General features: G+C 38.3%; 1 protein-coding gene and 1 long non-coding RNA gene across 4 annotated transcripts in view; one reads left to right on the plus strand and one right to left on the minus strand.

Annotated features, from left to right (window-relative positions):
- Positions 1–20,376, minus strand: part of C1H3orf67 (chromosome 1 C3orf67 homolog) — a 317,333-nt gene that overhangs the window by 87,409 nt on the left and 209,548 nt on the right. The window lies entirely within an intron of this gene.
- LOC115896436 overlaps positions 1–20,376 on the plus strand; it is a 223,519-nt gene that overhangs the window by 24,436 nt on the left and 178,707 nt on the right. The gene's annotated exons all lie outside the window — the stretch shown is intronic.

A 20,376-nucleotide genomic window follows, 5' to 3' on the forward strand; every position in this document is an offset into this window, starting at 1 on the left:
TAGATAATGAAAATGAGAAATGTAGTACTATTTCAATTGATAGATTTTTATGTTATAAAATAATACATTTAAACTGTGTGATCACTGCATGTACTTGTCATGGTAGATTCTTCCAATTTGACTAATTTATTTAAATATATATGGCGGGGCACAGTGGCTCATGCCTGTAATCCCAGCACTTTGGGAGGCCAAGGCAGGTGGATCACCTGAGGTTGGGAGTTCGAGACCAGCCTAACAAACATGGAGAAACCCCGTCTCTACTAAAAAAAATACAAAATTAGCCGGGCATGGTGATGCATGCCTGTAATCCCAGCCACTCGGGAGGCTGAGGCAGGAGAATCGCTTGAACCCGGGAGGCGGAGGTTGCAGTGAGGTGAGACCGCACCATTGTACCCCAGCCTGGGCAACAAGACCGAAACTCCATCTAAAAACAACCAACCAAACAAAAAACAACCAACCAAACAAAAAATATAATAAACGGATGTGAAATGATAAACTTAGAATAGAGAAAAAACAAAAAAGCAGAGAACATTTTGAAGACATTATTTGGTGTCTGACAATGCGTATCTTAACATTCAGTTTCAGTAAGCTATTCCTTCACCCTTCAATTTATAGACATACAGAACCCAGCATCTAGTTATTTCTAAGGGTTGGCATTTTAAAAACAAATATTTGGGTGACTGATTGGACTGTTCAATTTCTTCCTGAATGTTTGACCATCATACACACTCAACATAATGATTACAATCTCTGGTGAAATCTTCCTTACAGAAGTGAAGCATGGGTAAAGGTGAGAGAGTTTGCTCTCGGTTGGGCAAGGGACAAGGGAGAGATCTACAAAAGCTTTTAATTACAGGGAATCTAGCTTATTTACTGTTCTGTTTTCCTTTCTTCCTCATCATGGGCCAAGTTCATCTAGGTGCTACAGATGCTTGGAGTGTAATGATAGACCAGAACATAATCCCTGCCATCCAGGGACTGTATTCTGAAGGCAAAGAGGAGTCACTGTGTGAAGCAGGGGAATGTCACAATGACACACAATAGAAGGCATGGGTACATGTTTATGGCTACCGTTTGTGGAGTGTCTGGGTTGGCTCGTGGAGACAGTAGAACTGGAGGCCAATCAGTAGACTATTGTATTGCTGTTATTAGGATTGTTGAGGTGCCTGAATTAAGGCAATGGCAGTGATGATAGAGAAGCTGGACTGGTTTGAGAATTCAAGTCAGTATGTCAAAGGCAAAGTACATCATACTGAGTAATTCTTGCAGTCTCTTACACAGAGTATGAGATCCCTAACCCCTGCCCTGTTATATTTTTTCTTCTTGTGAAATGTAGTTGAGATTAGTAGACAACTGTGCTCTCAAGAAAGGTCCAAGGTTGGACTTCAAAAAGCTCCAGGAAATTAAAAGATAAAAATAAAAAATATAAACTTTATTTTTCAACATAAGTTCCACCAAGGTCAAGTCACTTTTGTAAGCCATGGTGCTAGCCATTTAGTCCATCCCTAAGAAACTGAGGATGCTGGGAATATAACCACGCCAGTGCAGTCTTTTTTTATATTATTAACTGAAAAAAGGGTGCCTCTTAAAGATTTTTAAGATTATAAAACAAAAAGGAGGCAGAAGGAGCCAAATCAGGGTTATAAGGTGGATACCTAATGATTTCCCAACAAAACTCTTGCAAAATTGACCTTTTTTGATGAAAGGAGTGAGCAGGAGCATTGTCGTGGTGGAGAAAGACTGTGGGGAAGCTTTTGTGGGTGTTTTTCAGCCAAAGCTTTGGCTAACTTTCTCAACCCACTCTTATAATAAGCAGATGTTCTTGTTCTTTCACCCTCCAAAAAGTCAACAAGCAAAATGCCTTGAGCAATGCCCAAAACCATTGCCATGACCTTTGCTGCTGACTGGTCCACTTGTGCTTTGACTGGGCCACTCCCACCTCTTGGTAGCTATTGCTCTGATTGTGCTTTGTCTTCAGGATCATAGCGGTAAAGCCATGTTTCTTCTCCTGTTACAATTCTTCAATGAAATGCTTCAGGATCTTGATCCCACTTGTTTAAAATTTCCATTGAAAGCTCTGCTCTTGTCTGCAGGTGATCTGGGCACAATGGTTTTGGCACCCATTGAGTGGATTGCTTAACTTTAATTTTTCAGTCAGAATTATGTAAGCTGAACCAATTGAGATGTCAATGGTGTTGTCTATTGTTTCTGCTGTTAGTCTTCATCCTCTTCAATTACAGCATGAATAAAATTATTTTTTCCTCACAAATTGATGTGGATGGCCTGCCATTGAGGGCTTCATCTTTAACATTGTTTCATCCCTTCTTGAAACAAGTTTGTAAACTGCTTATTTCTTTGGGGGCATTGTCCTCATAAGCTTTTTGTAAGGCAACAATGATTTTACCATTCTTCCATCCAAGTTTCACCATAAATTTGATGTCGGTTTTTGCTTCAATTTTAGCAGAATTCATATTGCTCTGAAAAGGGATTTTTCTCAAACTGATGTCTTATCCTTCCTTAGTGCTCCAAACTAGATTCTGTTCAGACATGTTATAATAAGTTAGTACAAGTTTATTTTGGTGCATTTTTAAAAAATCAATATATAGTTTTCTCATAATAGGCATTTTCCATTAACTTTTTGAAGTCCTCTTGTATACTTGGGTCTTAAAACCTCTTATAAGAGGTTTTACATTCTCATCAACAATGGGAATGTAAACTAGTACAACCACTATGGAAAACAATGTGGAGATTCCTTAAAGAGCTAAAAGCAGAACTATCATTTGATCCAGCAATCCCACCACTGGGTATCTACCCAGAGGAAAATAAGTCATTATACAAAAAAGATACTTGCACACGCATGTTTATAGCAGCACGATTCACAAAAATGTGTAACCAGCCCAAATGCCCATCAATCAACGAGTGGATAAAGAAAATGTGATATATATGGGATACCACTCAGACATAAAAAGGAATAAAATAATGGCATTTGCAGCAACTTGGATGGAATTGGAGACCATTATTTTAAGTGAAGTAACTCAAGAATGGAAAGTCAAACATTGTATGCTCTCACTCATAAGTGGGAACTAAACTATGAGGGTGCAAAGGCATAAGAATAATACAATGGACTTTGGGGACTCAGGGGAAAGGGTGAGAAGGGTGTGAAGGATAAAAGACTACACATTGTGTACAGTGCACACTGCTCAGGTAACGGGCGCACCAAAACCTCAGAAATCACCACTAAAGAACTTTATCATGTAACCAAACACCACCTGTTCCCCAAAAACCTATTGAAATAAATAATGAGGAATGACTATAGAAAATGGAATGACTATAGGAAAAAAACTTCAAAATAAAGTAGCGATTTTCTTGTTAAAAATATAATACTGAAATATCTAAAGGAGTAAATTAAAATAATCAATAATACTAAAAAACACCCCTCACCTAACAAATAGTGTACCTACAGTACACTAAGGATGAGAACTGTATTGTTAAGGATCTTTTATAAACATTTCTTCTTGGTACTCATCCTGGGCATAGATTTTCTTTGTCTACACTAGCTTCATCTTCTGAGACACACACACACACACACACACACACACACACACACACACACACACACACACACACACATTTATAACTGATGGAGAAACTTATCTTTCAGTGTTCCAGATAGGGTAAAGAAAAGATGGTGATTGGGTGCCAATCTGTGGGCCCTTGCTTTGTGGCCCAAGTGAAAAAATAAGACAGGCGAAAAGATTTCTGCAAATGCAACAGTCCCTGCACAACCTCAGTTGCAGGCCCTGGGCAACCCTCTCTGCTGCAGGCCACTTATGGGGTGAGTTTGTCCTTCCCCACCAGTCTGGGCACCCTAGGATGTTCATATGGTTGAAGAACTCTGCCTTCAGGCAGAAAACTTGAAAGACTCTCAGAGCTACCTGAAAAAAGTGCCCAGTGTTCTAAATCACTAGGTAATAAAGTGGTGACTCTTGCAATTTTTTTTTTCATAGAGATAAAGAACAAAAGTTTATTCTTGTCTACAGAAGAAGGTAAAAAAAAAAAAAAAAAATAGAGTAAACACCTCCCAAGTCCTAGTTTTGAGACGGTATTGGTAGAACTAGCATAGATGTTTTTTAATTTGGTCTGGTAGTGAGACAGGGCTATGTCTTCTCTAATTTTTTAAAAACATTGCAGTTTATTTTCCTGTAATTGTCAAATACAATTGGCAGTGAGATTTCTGTGATCAAAAGATCCTCTACTCATTAATTTCCATCATAAAAAATGAAGACATGTTATTTTGTATATGACATAGGTAGAAATTGGAAGTGTTTTCAGTATACATTAATTCAATAGATATTTATTAAGCTCCTACTCTGTGTGAGGCAATTTCTAGACACTATACAAGATACACAGGTAAGAAGGACGGGGCACTCCTTCAAGAGGTATAAAGTTTAACAGAGAAATAATACCTAAAAAGTAATAACATAATAAGGTAGAAGACAGTAGATGTCATTTTAGGAATTTCAGATGTACTATTTTGGGAATTTAGAGGGCTGCATGGAAAACTAGATGTTTGCCACATCATTCAGAAAACACCTTAAAATCAGTGCATTTGGTAAGAAGTGTATTTTCCCATCTGCGGTGGGTCAGAGTATAGCCTTTTCTTCCTTCTAGCAGTTTACTCACGTGGAAAGCATTTCTCTTTGCTTGGCATGAGCAGTGATTATATACATAGAAATATTCATGAGTATGTACATGGACATTCATCTTACATTTTTCCTAAGATATACTCTGGTTTGAAGATCAGCCGAGAAGCAGATGGATTTAGCTGTGTACCCTGGTGAGCATTCTCCTGGTTACCCTGCATTTCCGCAGTAATACATTTCCATGCTATTTTAAATATATGGAAAGAACAAATAACTGGAGAATCTGGACAGGGTACAAAGGCTTGTTTGCCTTGGCTGCCCTAGAACTACTAATTCTGGTTTCAGATTCTGAAAGAGAAACTGGGATGAATGAGAAAGGCAAGATGACATAGGAGACTAAATTTGAGTAGTGTTTTGATTTGCATTGGGTCAGCTTCTCATTTAGAGAAGAAATACACGGAGAATTTTTAAAAAGTACAGTATTTATTAGGAGTGGGTGCACTGGCAAAACGCTATTCCTCTTTTTGCATTGTTATAAGAAGAAGAGGCATGCTTTTGCCTCTTTAATAAGGTAGAGATGATGTTTATTGATTTCATGTGTGTAATTCATTTGGGCTCAACATGTTCTGGGATGAATTTTTTTCTATATAACATATAAATCTGTTATGTGCATGAGACGTTAGTGTACCATGATCTGGTGGAAAAATAACCACTATTCTCCTCTTAGTTTATCATTTAGCTACTGAAAACCTGTAGAGCAATTGAATATAATTTGTCAGAGTAGCAAAGAAGTTGTCATGCCATTTTCACATTCCAATCATCTGTTCATCTGTTTCTCAGAAGAACAAATACAAAATCCTTTTGATTTAACTTAACATATATTTTTTAAAGTCCCAAATCTCTTGAACCATTTGTCTTTTGGGCTCAGAAACATTTGTTTGTTAAATATTCAATCACGCCCCAGTGCCAGGAACATCAATAGAGTTTGCCTGATTAACTGTAGCACAGCATATGTACGCCGAAGATGAGAATGATTTCCCCAAGGAGCCAGCACTTCCTCTGCTGAACTACATTTCTTAAAAGGACATGCAGATGGGCATTTGGACAATAATTTCTGGCTACACAAAATGGATTGCTCTTGCTGAGTTGTAATTTTAAAAAGATAATTTTAATGACTCTTGAGGGCCACCTACTTGGAGCAGATGGGACCCAGGCTCTTTGTACCACAACTTTAATGTTGAGTGAATCAGAATAGAACTCTATTTTAGCCTTTGTAAAAGTGGACAATCCTATTTATTTATATTTCAATGGAGTTTTAAATTCAATCCACCATGAAAAAAATCTTATATAACTGTCTTAAAAGTTCTGTAACAAAACACATCTGCGATATTCAAAACACACTTTTGATGGTAGTTTTGAATTTGTAATTGAGATTGAGTCAGCAGGAGTTTTTAGTTTTGTCTATCATGTTAGTAACTAAGTGTGTGGATTGATAGCACCTTTTAATTGAACAACAGCATTAGCAAACAACAGAGCTAGTATAGGTAAACTTCTGTTGTCGACTAAAGAGCACGGTTATTTGCATAAATTCAGCTAAAGATAGTCCTAACAGAATGAAAAAAATAATTTCTTCTCTGATGATAACAAGACTGGCAATTCAAATATATCTTAAATGTTTTCATAACAACCATCCCCAAGAAGTACTTGTGCTTCTACTTGAATTTTGTGGCAAATGATGAAAGTAATACAATTTCCTCTGGGTGACAAAGATAAGTGATAGTTGTGTCTTATAATACATTTTATGAGTTTGTAAACAAATAAAAAAGGAAGATACCACAGTTTTAAACAAGTAAATAACCTGCAGCATGCCTGATATTAAAAAGGTTTGGCCAAATTATTTTCGTGACATCTTTACGTGTAGCAAATGATACTTTACAGACAAATCATAGCCTAAGTTACAGGTACTGTGTGGGAAGGGCACAATCATCGTATGAATATTTTGGGAAAATGATTAGGCTTTTCTAATTTTTCAAGGCGAAACATATTTTTCTGTAAGTTAGACTTCAGTTCTTTTAAATGACAACACTTTAAAGATTTCTTGTGAAAACTACTATCTACAAGCAAATGCTTATCTGCAAGATGTCTATCATTTAGCAAAAATGGTGGAATATTAGATTGCAAATAGACAAGCTTTTTTTTTTTTATTATACTTTAAGTTCTAGGGTACATGTGCACAACGTGCAGATTTGTTACATATGTATACATGTGCCATGTTGGTGTGCTGCACCCACTAACTCGTCATTTATATTAGGTATATCTCCTAATACTATCCCTCCTCTCTCCCCCCTCCCCACAATAAGCCCCGGTGTGTGATGTTCCCCTTCCTGTGTCCAAGTGATCTCATTGTTCAATTCCCACCTATGAGTGAGAACATGCGGTGTTTGGTTTTCTGTTCTTGCGATAGTTTGCTGAGAATGATGGTTTCCAGCTGCATCCATGTCCCTACAAAGCACATGAACTCATCCTTTTTTATCCTTTTATATGGCTGCATAGTATTCTGTGGTGTATATGTGCCAATTTTCTTAATCCAGTCTGTCACTGATGGACATTTGGGTTGATTCCAAGTCTTTGCTATTGTGAATAGTGCTGCAATAAACATACATGTGCATGTGTCTTTATAGAAGCATGATTTATAATCCTTTGGGTATATCCCCAGTAATGGGATGGCTGTGTCAAATGGTATTTCTAGTTCTAGATCCTTGAGGAATTGCCACACTGTTTTCCACAATGGTTGAGTTAGTTTACAGTCCCACCAATAGTGTAAAAGTGTTCCTATTTCTCCACATCCTCTCCAGCACCTGTTGTTTCCTGATTTTTTTTTTTAATTATACTTTAAGTTCTAGGGTACATATGCATAACGTGCAGGTTTGTTACATATTTATACTTGTGCCATGTTGGTGTGCTGCACCCATCGACTTGTCAGCACCCATCAATTCGTCATTTATATCAGGTATAACTCCCAATGCAATCCCTCCTCCCTCCCCCCTCCCATGATAGGCACCAATGTGTGATGTTCCCCTTCCCGAGTCCAAGTGATCTCATTGTTCAGTTCCCACCTATGAGTGAGAACATGCGGTGTTTGGTTTTCTCTTCTTGTGATAGTTTGCTAAGAATGATGGTTTCCAGCTGCATCCATGTCCCCACAAAGGACGCAAACTCATCCGTTTTTATGGCTGCATAATATTCCATGGTGTATATGTGCCACATTTTCTTAATCCAGTCTGTCACAGATGGACATCTGGGTTGATTCCAAGTCTTTGCTATTGTGAATAGTGCCGCAATAAACATACGTGTGCATGTGTCTTTATAGCAGCATGATTTATAATCCTTTGGGTATATACCCAGTAGTGGGATGGCTGGGTCATATGGTACATCTAGTTCTAGATCCTTGAGGAATTGCCATACTGTTTTCCATAATGGTTGAACTAGTTTACAATCCCACCAACAGTGTAAAAGTGTTCCTATTTCTCCACATCCTCTCCAGCACCTGTTGTTTCCTGACTTTTTAATGATTGCCATTGTAACTGGTGTGAGATTGTATCTCATTGTGGGTTTGATTTGCATCTCTCTAATGGCCAGTGATGATGAGCATTTTTTCATGTGTCTGTTGGCTGTATGAATGTCTTCTTTTGAGAAATGTCTGTTTATATCCTTTGCCCACTTTTTGATGGGGTTGTTTGTTTTTTTCTTGTAAATTTGTTTGAGTTCTTTGTAGGTTCTGGATATTAGGCCTTTGTCAGATGAGTAGATTGCAAAAATTTTCTCGCATTCTATAGGTTGCCTGTTCACTCTGATGGTAGTTTCTTTTGCTGTGCAGAAGCTCTTTAGTTTAATGAGATCCCATTTGTCAATTTTGGCTTTTGTTACCATTGCTTTTGGTGTTTTAGACATGAAGTCCTTGCCCATGCCTATGTCCTGAATGGTACTACCTAGGTTTTCTTCTAGGGTTTTTATGGTATTAGGTCTAACATTTAAGTCTCTAATCCATCTTGAATTAATTTTGGTATAAGGAGTAAGGAAAGGATCCAGTTTCAGCTTTCTACTTATGGCTAGCCAATTTTCCCAGCACCATTTATTAAATAGGGAATCCTATCCCCATTTCTTGTTTCTCTCAGGTTTGTCAAAGATCAGATGGCTGTAGATGTGTGGTATTATTTCTGAGGACTCTGTTTTGTTCCACTGGCCTATATCTCTGTTTTGGTACCAGTACCATGCTGTTTTGGTTACTGTAGCCTTGTAGTATAGTTTGAAGTCAGGTAGCGTGACGCCTCCAGCTTTGTTCTTATGACATAGGATTGTCTTGGCAATGCGGGCTCTTTTTTGGTTCCATATGAACTTTAAAGCCGTTTTTTCCAATTCTGTGAAGAAACTCATTGGTAGCTTGATGGGGATGGCATTGAATCTATAAATAACCTTGGGCAGTATGGCCATTTTCACGATATTGGTTCTTCCTATCCATGAGCATGGTATGTTCTTCCATTTGTTTGTGTCCTCTTTGATTTCACTGAGCAGTGGTTTGTAGTTCTCCTTGAAGAGGTCCTTTACATCCCTTGTAAGTTGGATTCCTAGGTATTTTATTCTCTTTGAAGCAATTGTGAATGGAAGTTCATTCATGATTTGGCTCTCTGTTTGTCTGTTACTGGTGTATAAGAATGCTTGTGATTTTTGTACATTGATTTTGTATCCTGAGACTTTGCTGAAGTTGCTTATCAGCTTAAGGAGATTTTGGGCTGAGATGATGGGGTTTTCTAAATCTACAATGATGTCATCTGCAAACAGGGACAATTTGACTTCTTCTTTTCCTAACTAGATACCCTTTATTTCTTTCTCTTGCCTGATTGCCCTAGCCAGAACTTCCAACACTATGTTGAATAGGAGTGGTGAGAGAGGGCATCCCTGTCTTGTTCCAGTTTTCAAAGGGAATGCTTCCAGTTTTTGCCCATTCAGTATGATATTGGCTGTGGGTTTGTCATAAATAGCTCTTATTATATTGAGGTACGTTCCATCAATACCAAATTTATTGAGCGTTTTTAGCATGAAGGCCTGTTGAATTTTGTCAAAAGCCTTTTCTGCATCTATTGAGATAATCATGTGGTTCTTGTCTTTGGTTCTGTTTATATGCTGGATTATGTTTATTGATTTGCGAACGTTGAACCAGCCTTGCATCCCAGGGATGAAGCCCACTTGATCATGGTGGATAAGCTTTTTGATGTGCTGCTGAATCCAGTTAGCCAGTATTTTATTGAGGATTTTTGCATTGATGTTCATCAGTGATATTGGTCTAAAATTCTCTTTTTTTTGTTGTGTCTCTGCCAGGCTTTGGTATCAGGATGATGTTGGCCTCATAAAATGAGTTAGGGAGGATTCCCTCTTTTTCAATTGATTGGAATAGTTTCAGAAGGAATGGTACCAGCTCCTCCTTGTACCTCGGGTAGAATTCAGCTGTGAATCCATCTGGTCCTGGACTTTTTTTGGTTGGTAGGCTATTAATTATTGTCTCAATTTCAGAGCCTGCTATTGGTCTATTTAGGGATTCAACTTCTTCCTGGTTTAGTCTTGGAAGAGTGTAAGTGTCCAGGAAATTATCCATTTCTTCTAGATTTTCTAGTTGATTTGCATAGAGGTGTTTATAGTATTCTCTGATGGTAGTTTGTATTTCTATGGGGTATGTGGTGATATCCCCTTTATCATTTTTTATTGAGTCTATTTGTTTTTTTTTATTTTTTAATTTTTTTATTATACTTTAAGTTCGAGGGTACATGTGCATAATGTGCAGGTTTGTTACATATGTATATTTGTGCCATGTTGGTGTGCAGCACCCATCAACTCGTCAGCACCCATCAATTCATCATTTATATCATGTATAACTCCCCAATGCAATCCCTCCCCCCTCCCCCCTCCCCCCTCCCCATGATAGGCCCCGGTGTGTGATGTTCCCCTTCCCGAGTCCAAGTGATCTCATTGTTCAGTTCCCACCTATGAGTGAGAACATGCAGTGTTTGGTTTTCTCTTCTTGTGATAGTTTGCTAAGAATGATGGTTTCCAGCTGCATCCATGTCCCTACAAAGGATGCAAACTCATCCTTTTTTATGGCTGCATAGGATTCCATGGTGTATATGTGCCACATTTTCTTAATCCAGTCTGTCACAGATGGACATTTGGGTTGATTCCAAGTCTTTGCTATTGTGAATAGTGCTGCAATAAACATACGTGTGCATGTGTGTTTGTAGTAGAATAATTTACAATCCTTTGGGTATATACCCAGTAGTGGGATGGCTGGGTCATATGGTACATCTAGTTCTAGATCCTTGAGGAATTGCCATACTGTTTTCCATAATGGTTGAACTAGTTTACAATCCCACCAACAGTGTAAAAGTGTTCCTATTTCTCCACATCCTCTCCAACAAGTGTTGTTTCCTGATTTTTTAATGATTGCCATTCTAACTGGTGTGAGATGGTATCTCATTGTGGTTTTGATTTGCATTTCTCTGATGGCGAGTGATGATGAGCATTTTTTCATGTGTCTGTTGGCTGTATGAATGTCTTCTTTTGAGAAATGTCTGTTCATATCCTTTCCCCACTTTTTGATGGGGTTGTTTGTTTTTTTCTTGTATATTTGTTTGAGTTCTTTGTAGATTCTGGATATTAGGCCTTTGTCAGATGAGTAGGTTGCAAAAATTTTCTCCCATTCTGTAGGTTGCCTGTTCACTCTGATGGTAGTTTCTTTTGCTGTGCAGAAGCTCTTTAGTTTAATGAGATCCCATTTGTCAATTTTGGCTTTTGCTGCCGTTGCCTTTGGTGTTTTAGACATGAAGTCCTTGCCCATGCCTATGTCCTGAATGGTATTGCCTAGGTTTTCTTCTAGGGTTTTTATGGTATTAGGTCTAACATTTAAGTCTCTAATCCATCTTGAATTAATCTTCGTATAAGGAGTAAGGAAAGGATCCAGTTTCAGCTTTCTACTTATGGCTAGCCAATTTTCCCAGCACCATTTATTAAATAGGGAATCCTTTCCCCATTTCTTGTTTCTCTCAGGTTTGTCAAAGATCAGATGGCTGTAGATGTGTGGTATTATTTCTGAGGACTCTGTTCTGTTCCATTGGTCTATATCTCTGTTTTGGTACCAGTACCATGCTGTTTTGGTTACTGTAGCCTTGTAGTATAGTTTGAAGTCAGGTAGCGTGACGCCTCCAGCTTTGTCCTTTTGACTTAGGATTGTCTTGGCAATGCGGGCTCTTTTTTGGTTCCATATGAACTTTAAAGCCGTTTTTTCCAATTCTGTGAAGAAACTCATTGGTAGCTTGATGGGGATGGCATTGAATCTATAAATAACCTTGGGCAGTATGGCCATTTTTACGATATTGATTCTTCCTATCCATGAGCATGGTATGTTCTTCCATTTGTTTGTGTCCTCTTTGATTTCACTGAGCAGTGGTTTGTAGTTCTCCTTGAAGAGGTCCTTTACATCCCTTGTAAGTTGGATTCCTAGGTATTTTATTCTCTTTGAAGCAATTGTGAATGGAAGTTCATTCCTGACTTGGCTCTCTGCTTGTCTGTTAATGGTGTATAAGAATGCTTGTGATTTTTGCACATTAATTTTGTATCCTGAGACTTTGCTGAAGTTGCTTATCAGCTTAAGGAGATTTTGGGCTGAGACAATGGGGTTTTCTAAATATACAATCATGTCATCTGCAAACAGGGACAATTTAACTTCTTCTTTTCCTAATTGAATACCCTTGATTTCTTTCTCTTGCCTGATTGCCCTAGCCAGAACTTCCAACACTATGTTGAATAGGAGTGGTGAGAGAGGGCATCCCTGTCTTGTACCAGTTTTCAAAGGGAATTTTTCCAGTTTTTGCCCATTCAGTATGATATTAGCTGTGGGTTTGTCATAAATAGCTCTTATTATTTTGAGGTATGTTCCATCAATACCGAATTTATTGAGCGTTTTTAGCATGAAGGGCTGTTGAATTTTGTCAAAAGCCTTTTCTGCATCTACTGAGATAATCATGTGGTTCTTGTCTTTGGTTCTGTTTATATGCTGGATTATGTTTATTGATTTGCGAATATTGAACCAGCCTTGCATCCCAGGGATGAAGCCCACTTGATCATGGTGGATAAGCTTTTTGATGTGCTGCTGAATCCGGTTTGCCAGTATTTTATTGAGGATTTTTGCATCGATGTTCATCAGGGATATTGGTCTAAAATTCTCTTTTTTTTGTTGTGTCTCTGCCAGGCTTTGGTATCAGGATGATGTTGGCCTCATAAAATGAGTTAGGGAGGATTCCCTCTATTTCTATTGATTGGAATAGTTTCAGAAGGAATGGTACCAGCTCCTCCTTGTACCTCTGGTAGAATTCAGCTGTGAATCCATCTGGTCCTGGACTTTTTTTGGTGGATAGGCTATTAATTATTGCCTCAATTTCAGAGCCTGCTATTGGTCTATTCAGGGATTCAACTTCTTCCTGGTTTAGTCTTGGGAGAGTGTAAGTGTCCAGGAAATTATCCATTTCTTCTAGATTTTCTAGTTGATTTGCTTAGAGGTGTTTATAGTATTCTCTGATGGTAGTTTGTATTTCTGTGGGGTCGGTGGTGATATCCCCTTTATCATTTTTTATTGCGTCTATTTGATTCCTCTCTCTTTTCTTCTTTATTAGTCTTGTAGCGGTCTGTCAATTTTGTTGATCTTTTCAAAAAACCAACTCCTGGATTCATTGATTTTTTGGAGGGTTTTTTTGTGTCTCTATCTCCTTCAGTTCTGCTCTGATCTTAGTTATTTCTTGCCTTCTGCTAGCTTTTGAATGTGTTTGCTCTTGCTTCTCTAGTTCTTTTAATTGTGATGTTAGAGTGTCAATTTTAGATCTTTCCAGCTTTCTCTTGTGGGCATTTAGTGCTATAAATTTGCCTCTACACACTGCTTTAAATGTGTCCCAGAGATTCTGGTATGTTGTATCTTTGTTCTCATTGGTTTCAAAGAACATCTTTATTTCTGCCTTCATTTTGTTATGTACCCAGTAGTCATTCAGGAGCAGGTTGTTCAGTTTCCATGTAGTTGAGCGGTTTTGACTGAGTTTCTTAGTCCTGAGTTCTAGTTTGATTGCACTGTGGTCTGAGAGACAGTTTGTTATAATTTCTGTTCTTTTACATTTGCTAAGGAGTGCTTTACTTCCAATTATGTGGTGAATTTTGGAATAAGTGTGATGTGGTGCTGAGAAGTATGCATATTCTGTTGATTTGGGGTGGAGAGTTCTATAGATGTCTATTAGGTCCGCTTGGTGCAGAGATGAGTTGAATTCCTGGATATCCTTGTTAACTTTCTGTCTCGTTGATCTGTCTAATGTTGACAGTGGAGTGTTGAAGTCTCCCATTATTATTGTATGGGAGTCTAAGTCTCTTTGTAAGTCTCTAAGTACTTGCTTTATGAATCTGGGTGCTCCTGTATTGGGTGCATATATATTTAGGATAGTTAGCTCTTCCTGTTGAATTGATCCCTTTACCATTATGTAATGGCCTTCTTTGTCTCTTTTGATCTTTGATGGTTTAAAGTCTATTTTATCAGAGACTAGGATTGCAACCCCTGCTTTTTTTTGTTCTCCATTTGCTTGGTAGATCTTCCTCCATCCCTTTATTTTGAGCCTATGTATGTCTCTGCATGTGAGATGGGTCTCCTGAATACAGCAGACTGATGGGTCTTGACTCTTTATCCAGTTTGCCAGTCTGTGTCTTTTAATCGGAGCATTTAGTCCATTAACATTTAAGGTTAATATTGTTATGTGTGAACTTGATCCTGCCATTATGATATCAACTGGTTATTTTGCTCGTTAGTTGATGCAGTTTCTTCCTAGCCTCAATGGTCTTTACATTTTGGCATGTTTTTGCAATGGGTGGTACCGGTTTTTCCTTTCCATGTTTAGGGCTTCCTTCAGGGTCTCTTGTAAGGCAGGCCTGGTGGTGACAAAATCTCTAAGCATTTGCTTATCTGTAAAGGATTTTATTTCTCCTTCACTTATGAAACTTCGTTTGGCTGGATATGAAATTCTGGGTTGAAAATTCTTTTCTTTAAGAACATTGAATATTGGCCCCCACTCTCTTCTGGCTTGTAGAGTTTCTGCCGAGAGGTCTCCTGTTAGTCTGATGGGCTTCCTTTTGTGGGTAACCCAACCTTTCTCTCTGGCTGCCCTTAAGATTTTTTCCTTCATTTCAACTTTGGTGAATCTGGCAATTATGTGTCTTGGAGTTGCTCTTCTGGAGGAGTATCTTTGTGGCGTTCTCTGTATTTCCTGAATTTGAATGTTGGCCTGCCCTACTAGGTTGGGGAAGTTCTCCTGGATGATATCCTGAAGAGTGTTTTCCAACTTGGTTCCATTTTCCCCCTCACTTTCAGGCACCCCAATCAGACGTAGATTTGGTCTTTTTACATAATCCCATACTTCTTGCAGGCTTTGTTCATTTCTTTTTCTTCTTTTTTCTTTTGGTTTCTCTTCTCCATTTCATTCATTTGATCCTCAGTCACTGATACTCTTTCTTCCAGTTGATCGAGTCAGTTACTGAAGCTTGTGCATTTGTCACGTATTTCTTGTGTCATGGTTTTCATCTCTGTCATTTCATTTATGACCTTCTCTGCATTAATTATTCTAGCTATGAATTCTTCCACTCTTTTTTCAAGATTTTTAGTTTCTTTGCGCTGGGTACGTAATTCCTCCTTTAGCTCTGAGAAGTTTGATGGACTGAAGCCTTCTTCTCTCATTTCATCAAAGTCATTCTCTGACCAGCTTTGATCTGTTGCTGGCGATGGGCTGCGCTCCTTTGCAGGGGGAGATGCGCTCTTATTTCTTGAATTTCCAGCTTTTCTGCCCTGCTTCTTCCCCATCTTCGTGGTTTTATCTGCCTCTGGTCTTTGATGATGGTGATGTATTGATGGGGTTTTGGTATAGGTGTTCTTCCTGTTTGATAGTTTTCCTTCTAATAGTCAGGACCCTCAGCTGTAGGTCTGTTGGAGATTGCTTGAGATCCACTCCAGACCCTGTTTGCCTGGGTAGCAGCAGCAGAGGTTGCAGAAGATAGAATATTGCTGAACAGCGAGTGTACCTGTCTGATTCTTACTTTGGAAGCTTCCTCTCAGGGGTGTACTCCACCCTGTGAGGTGTGGGGTGTCAGACTGCCCCTAGTGGGGGATGTCTCCCAGTTAGGCTACTCAGGGGTCAGGGACCCACTTGAGCAGGCAGTCTGTCCATTCTCAGATCTCAACCTCTGTGTTGGGAGATCCACTGCTCTCTTCAAAGCTCTCAGACAGAGTCGTTCGTGTCTCCCTGAGTTTTTAATGATTGCCATTCTAACTGGTGTGAGATGGTATCTCATTGTGGTTTTGATTTGCATTTCTCTGATGGCAAGTGATGATGAGCATTTTTTCATGTGTCTGTTGGCTGTATGAATGTCTTCTTTTGAGAAATGTCTGTTCATATCCTTTGCTCACTTTTTGATGGGGTTGTTTGTTTTTTTCTTGTAAATTTGTTTGAGTTCTTTGTAGGTTCTGGATATTAGCCCTTTGTCAGATGAGTAGATTGCAAAAATTTTCTCGCATTCTGTAGGTGGCCTGTTCACTCTGATGGTAGTTTCTTTTGCTGTGCAGAAGCTCTTTAGTTTAATTAGAACCCATTTGTCAATTTTGGCTTTTGTTACCATTGCTTTTGGTGTTTTAGACATGAAGTCCTTGCCCATGCCTATGTCCTGAATGGTATTGCCTAGGTTTTCTTCTAGGGTTTTTGTGGTTTTAGGTCTAACATTTAAGTCTCTAATCCATCTTGAATTAATTTTCGTATAAGGAGTAAGGAAAGGATCCAGTTTCAGCTTTCTACTTATGGCTAGCCAATTTTCCCAGCACCATTTATTAAACAGGGAATCCTTTCCCCATTTCTTGTTTTTGTCAGGTTTATCAAAGATCAGATGGCTGTAGATGTGTGGTATTATTTCTGAGGACTCTGTTCTGTTCCATTGGTCTATATCTCTGTTTTGGTACCAGTACCATGCTGTTTTGGTTACTGTAGTCTTGTAGTATAGTTTGAAGTCAGGTAGTGTGATGCCTCCAGCTTTTTTCTTTAGGCTTAGGATTGTCTTGGCAATGTGGGGTCTTTTTTGGTTGCATTTGAACTTTAAAGTTGTTTTTTCCAATTCTGTGAAGAAAGTCATTGGTAGCTTAATCGGGATGGCATGGATTCTATAAATTACCTTGGGCAGTATGGCCATTTTCACAATATTGATTCTTCCTATACATGAGCATGGTATGTTCTTCCATTTGTTAGTGTCCTCTTTTATTTCACTGAGCAGTGGTTTGTAGTTCTCCTTGAAGAGATCCTTTACATCCCTTGTAAGTTGGATTCCTAGGTATTTTATTCTTTTTGAAGCTATTGTGAATGGCTCTCTGTTTGTCTGTTACTGTTGTATAAGAATGCTTGTGATTTTTGCACATTGATTTTGTATCCTGAGACTTTGCTGAAGTTGCTTATCAGCTTAAGGAGATTTCGGGCTGAGATGATGGGGTTTTCTAAATATACAATCATGTTATCTGCAAACAAGGACAATTTGACTTCTTCTTTTCCTAACTGAATACCCTTGATTTCTTTCTCTTGCCTGATTGCCCTAGCCAAAACTTCCAACACTATGTTGAATAGGAGTGGTGAGAGAAGGCATCCTTGTCTTGTGCCAGTTTTCAAAGGGAATGCTTCCAGTTTTTGCCCATTCAGTATGATATTGGCTGTGGGTTTGTCATAAATAGCTCTTATTATTTTGAGATACGTTCCATCAGTACCGAATTTATTGAGAGTTTTTAGTATGAAGGGCTGTTGAATTTTGTCAAAGGCCTTTTCTGCATCTATTGAGATAATCATGTGGTTTTTGTCTTTGGTTCTGTTTATATGCTGGATTACGTTTATTGATTTGTGTATGTTGAACCAGCCTTGCATCCCAGGGATGAAACCCACTTGATCATGGTGGATAAGCTTTTTGATGTGCTGCTGGATTTGGCTTGCCAGTATTTTGTAAGGATTTTTGCATTGATGTTCATGAGCAATATTGGTGTAAAATTCTCTTTTTTTGTTCTGTCTGCCAGGCTTTGGTATCAGGATGATGTTGGCCTCATAAAATGAGTTAGGGAGGATTCCCTCTTTTTCTATTAGTTGGAATAGTTTCAGAAGGAATGGTAACAGCTCCTCCTTGTACCTCTGGTAGAATTCAGCTGTAAATCCAACTGGTCCTGGACTTTTTTTGATTGGTAGGCTATTGATTGTTGCCTCAATTTCAGAGCCTGCTATTGGTCTATTCAGGGATTCAACTTCTTCCTGGTTTAGTCTTGGAAGAGTGTAAGTGTCCAGGAAATTATCCATATCTTCTAGATTTTCTAGTTTATTTGTGTACAGGTGTTTATAGTATTCTCTGATGGTAGTTTGTATTTCTGTGGGAGCGGTGGTGATATCCCCTTTATCATTTTTTATTGCGTCTATTTGATTCTTCTCTCTTTTCTTCCTTATTAGTCTTGCTAGTGGTCTATCAATTTTGTTGATCTTTTCAAAAAACCAACTCCTGGATTCATTGATTTTTTGGAGGGTTTTTTTGTGTCTCTATCTCCTTCAGTTCTGCTCTGATCTTAGTTATTTCTTGCCTTCTGCTAGCTTTTGAATGTGTTTGCTCTTGCTTCTCTAGTTCTTTTAATTGTGATGTTAGAGGGTCAATTTTAGATCTTTCCAGCTTTCTCTTGTGGGCATTTAGTGCTATAAATTTCCCTCTACACACTGCTTTAAATGTGTCCCAGAGATTCTGATATATTGTATCTTTGTTCTCTTTGGTTTCAAAGAACATCTTTATTTCTGCCTTCATTTTGTTATGTACCCAGTAGTCATTCAGGAGCAGGTTGTTCAGTTTCCATGTAGCTGAGCGGTTTTGACTGAGTTTCTTAGTCCTGAGTTCTAGTTTGATTGCAGTGTGGTCTGAGAGACAGTTTGTTATAATTTCTGTTCTTGTACATTTGCTGAGGAGTGCTTTATTTCCAACTATGTGGTCAATTTTGGAATAAGTGTGATGTGCTGAGAAGAACGTATATTCTGTTGATTTGGGGTGGAGAGCTCTGTAGATGTCTACTAGGTCCACTTATACAAGCATTTTGTAACCTTCTTCAACTGCCTGTAACAATGCAAAGTGAAGTCACAAGGACCAAGAGACCTGTGACTTTTTCAGAGAAGAGCTTCAACAGATAATAACAATGCCATGTAGATGTGAACAGCCTAAAAAGATTACTCATACAGAGTAAGTATTAATTTGCCTGGTAGGTATACAGAGTATGTTATGTTCTAATTCATAATACATAGGAATAAAAATGCAAGGCAATATATTCAAAATAGAGTCTTTTCATTTTTTCCGAACACATAAACTAAAATTTAAAAGTATCTAAAGACTACATAGAAATATAAGACGACCACTGTGGACTAAATATTCCTTTCCACCGTGTGTACATAAGTGTGTGTCAGAAAGCAATTAAAAATCATTACTTGGCCAGACGCGATGGCTCATGCCTGTAATCCTAGCATGTTGGGAGGCTGAGACAGGCAGATCACAAGGTCAGGAGATCGAGACCATCCTGGCCAACATGCTGAAACCCCGTCTCTATGAAAAATACAAAAATTAGGCAGGCGTGGTGGTGCATGCCTGTAATACCAGCTACTCAAGAGGCTGAAGCAGGAGAAATGCTTGAACCAGGGAGTTGGAGGTTGCAATGAACAGAGATTGCGCCACTGCACTCCAGCCTGGCTACAGGGCGACACTCCATCTCGAAAAAAAAAAAAAAATCATTACTCAAGCATGTAGGGGTGAGTGTTTTATAGTATAATCCGGAAATATTTGGTAACAAAAAGTATATAAAATGAAATAGCTTAAGTACTGACTGCTAAAAAAAACTCTTGAAAGTAATGACAACAAGAAAATTGGGAGGGTGGATGAAAACGGTCATTTTAATCTGTTGTCTGTATGCTTTGCAGGCTTCCATAGCGTTAGAAGAGAGAAGATACAAAAGCCTTCTGGCTAATCTGAACACTACAGGTAGTCAGTCCACATAATTCATGTCCAAATATGAATAATTTCGGGGGTCCAAATATTCCAATTTGGACTGTTACACAAGACAAATTACTTGGCCTTGCGAACATCTGCTTCAATATGTGATACACAACCAGAATTCAGGGGAAAAAATGGTAGTATTTCTAGGTGAAAACTTGAATTAAGGGAATAATAAAATATTAATATAAGGCTAATGATTTCAAGCTGCAAAACCAGGTGTATACACTAGAAGCCATGATGGGAATAACAACATAAAATACAAAATAGAGACAATAACAGTTGCATGCTTTTGTTTCTTTCAGATGTTGCAATAATATGAAAGGCACTCTATTTTAATAGCTTTCCTAAAAAATTCATTTTACGTGGTAGTCTTGATTTTATAGCTCACTAGGAAATATTGTTTCTGAAGTACATTTTCCAAATAAGAACTTCAAAATTAATTGAGTACCAGAAGTATTAGTATATATGGCTGCCTGGAATAAAATATATGAAAAAGCAAAGAGTAAGGTAAGGTTATATGCAAAAAATTCATACTTTTGAGGCTCCAACACTAAGATCTCAAATGTGAATTAAT

Source organism: Rhinopithecus roxellana, chromosome 1, assembly GCF_007565055.1.
Source record: "Rhinopithecus roxellana isolate Shanxi Qingling chromosome 1, ASM756505v1, whole genome shotgun sequence".
In the NCBI taxonomy this organism is placed as follows: domain Eukaryota; kingdom Metazoa; phylum Chordata; class Mammalia; order Primates; family Cercopithecidae; genus Rhinopithecus; species Rhinopithecus roxellana.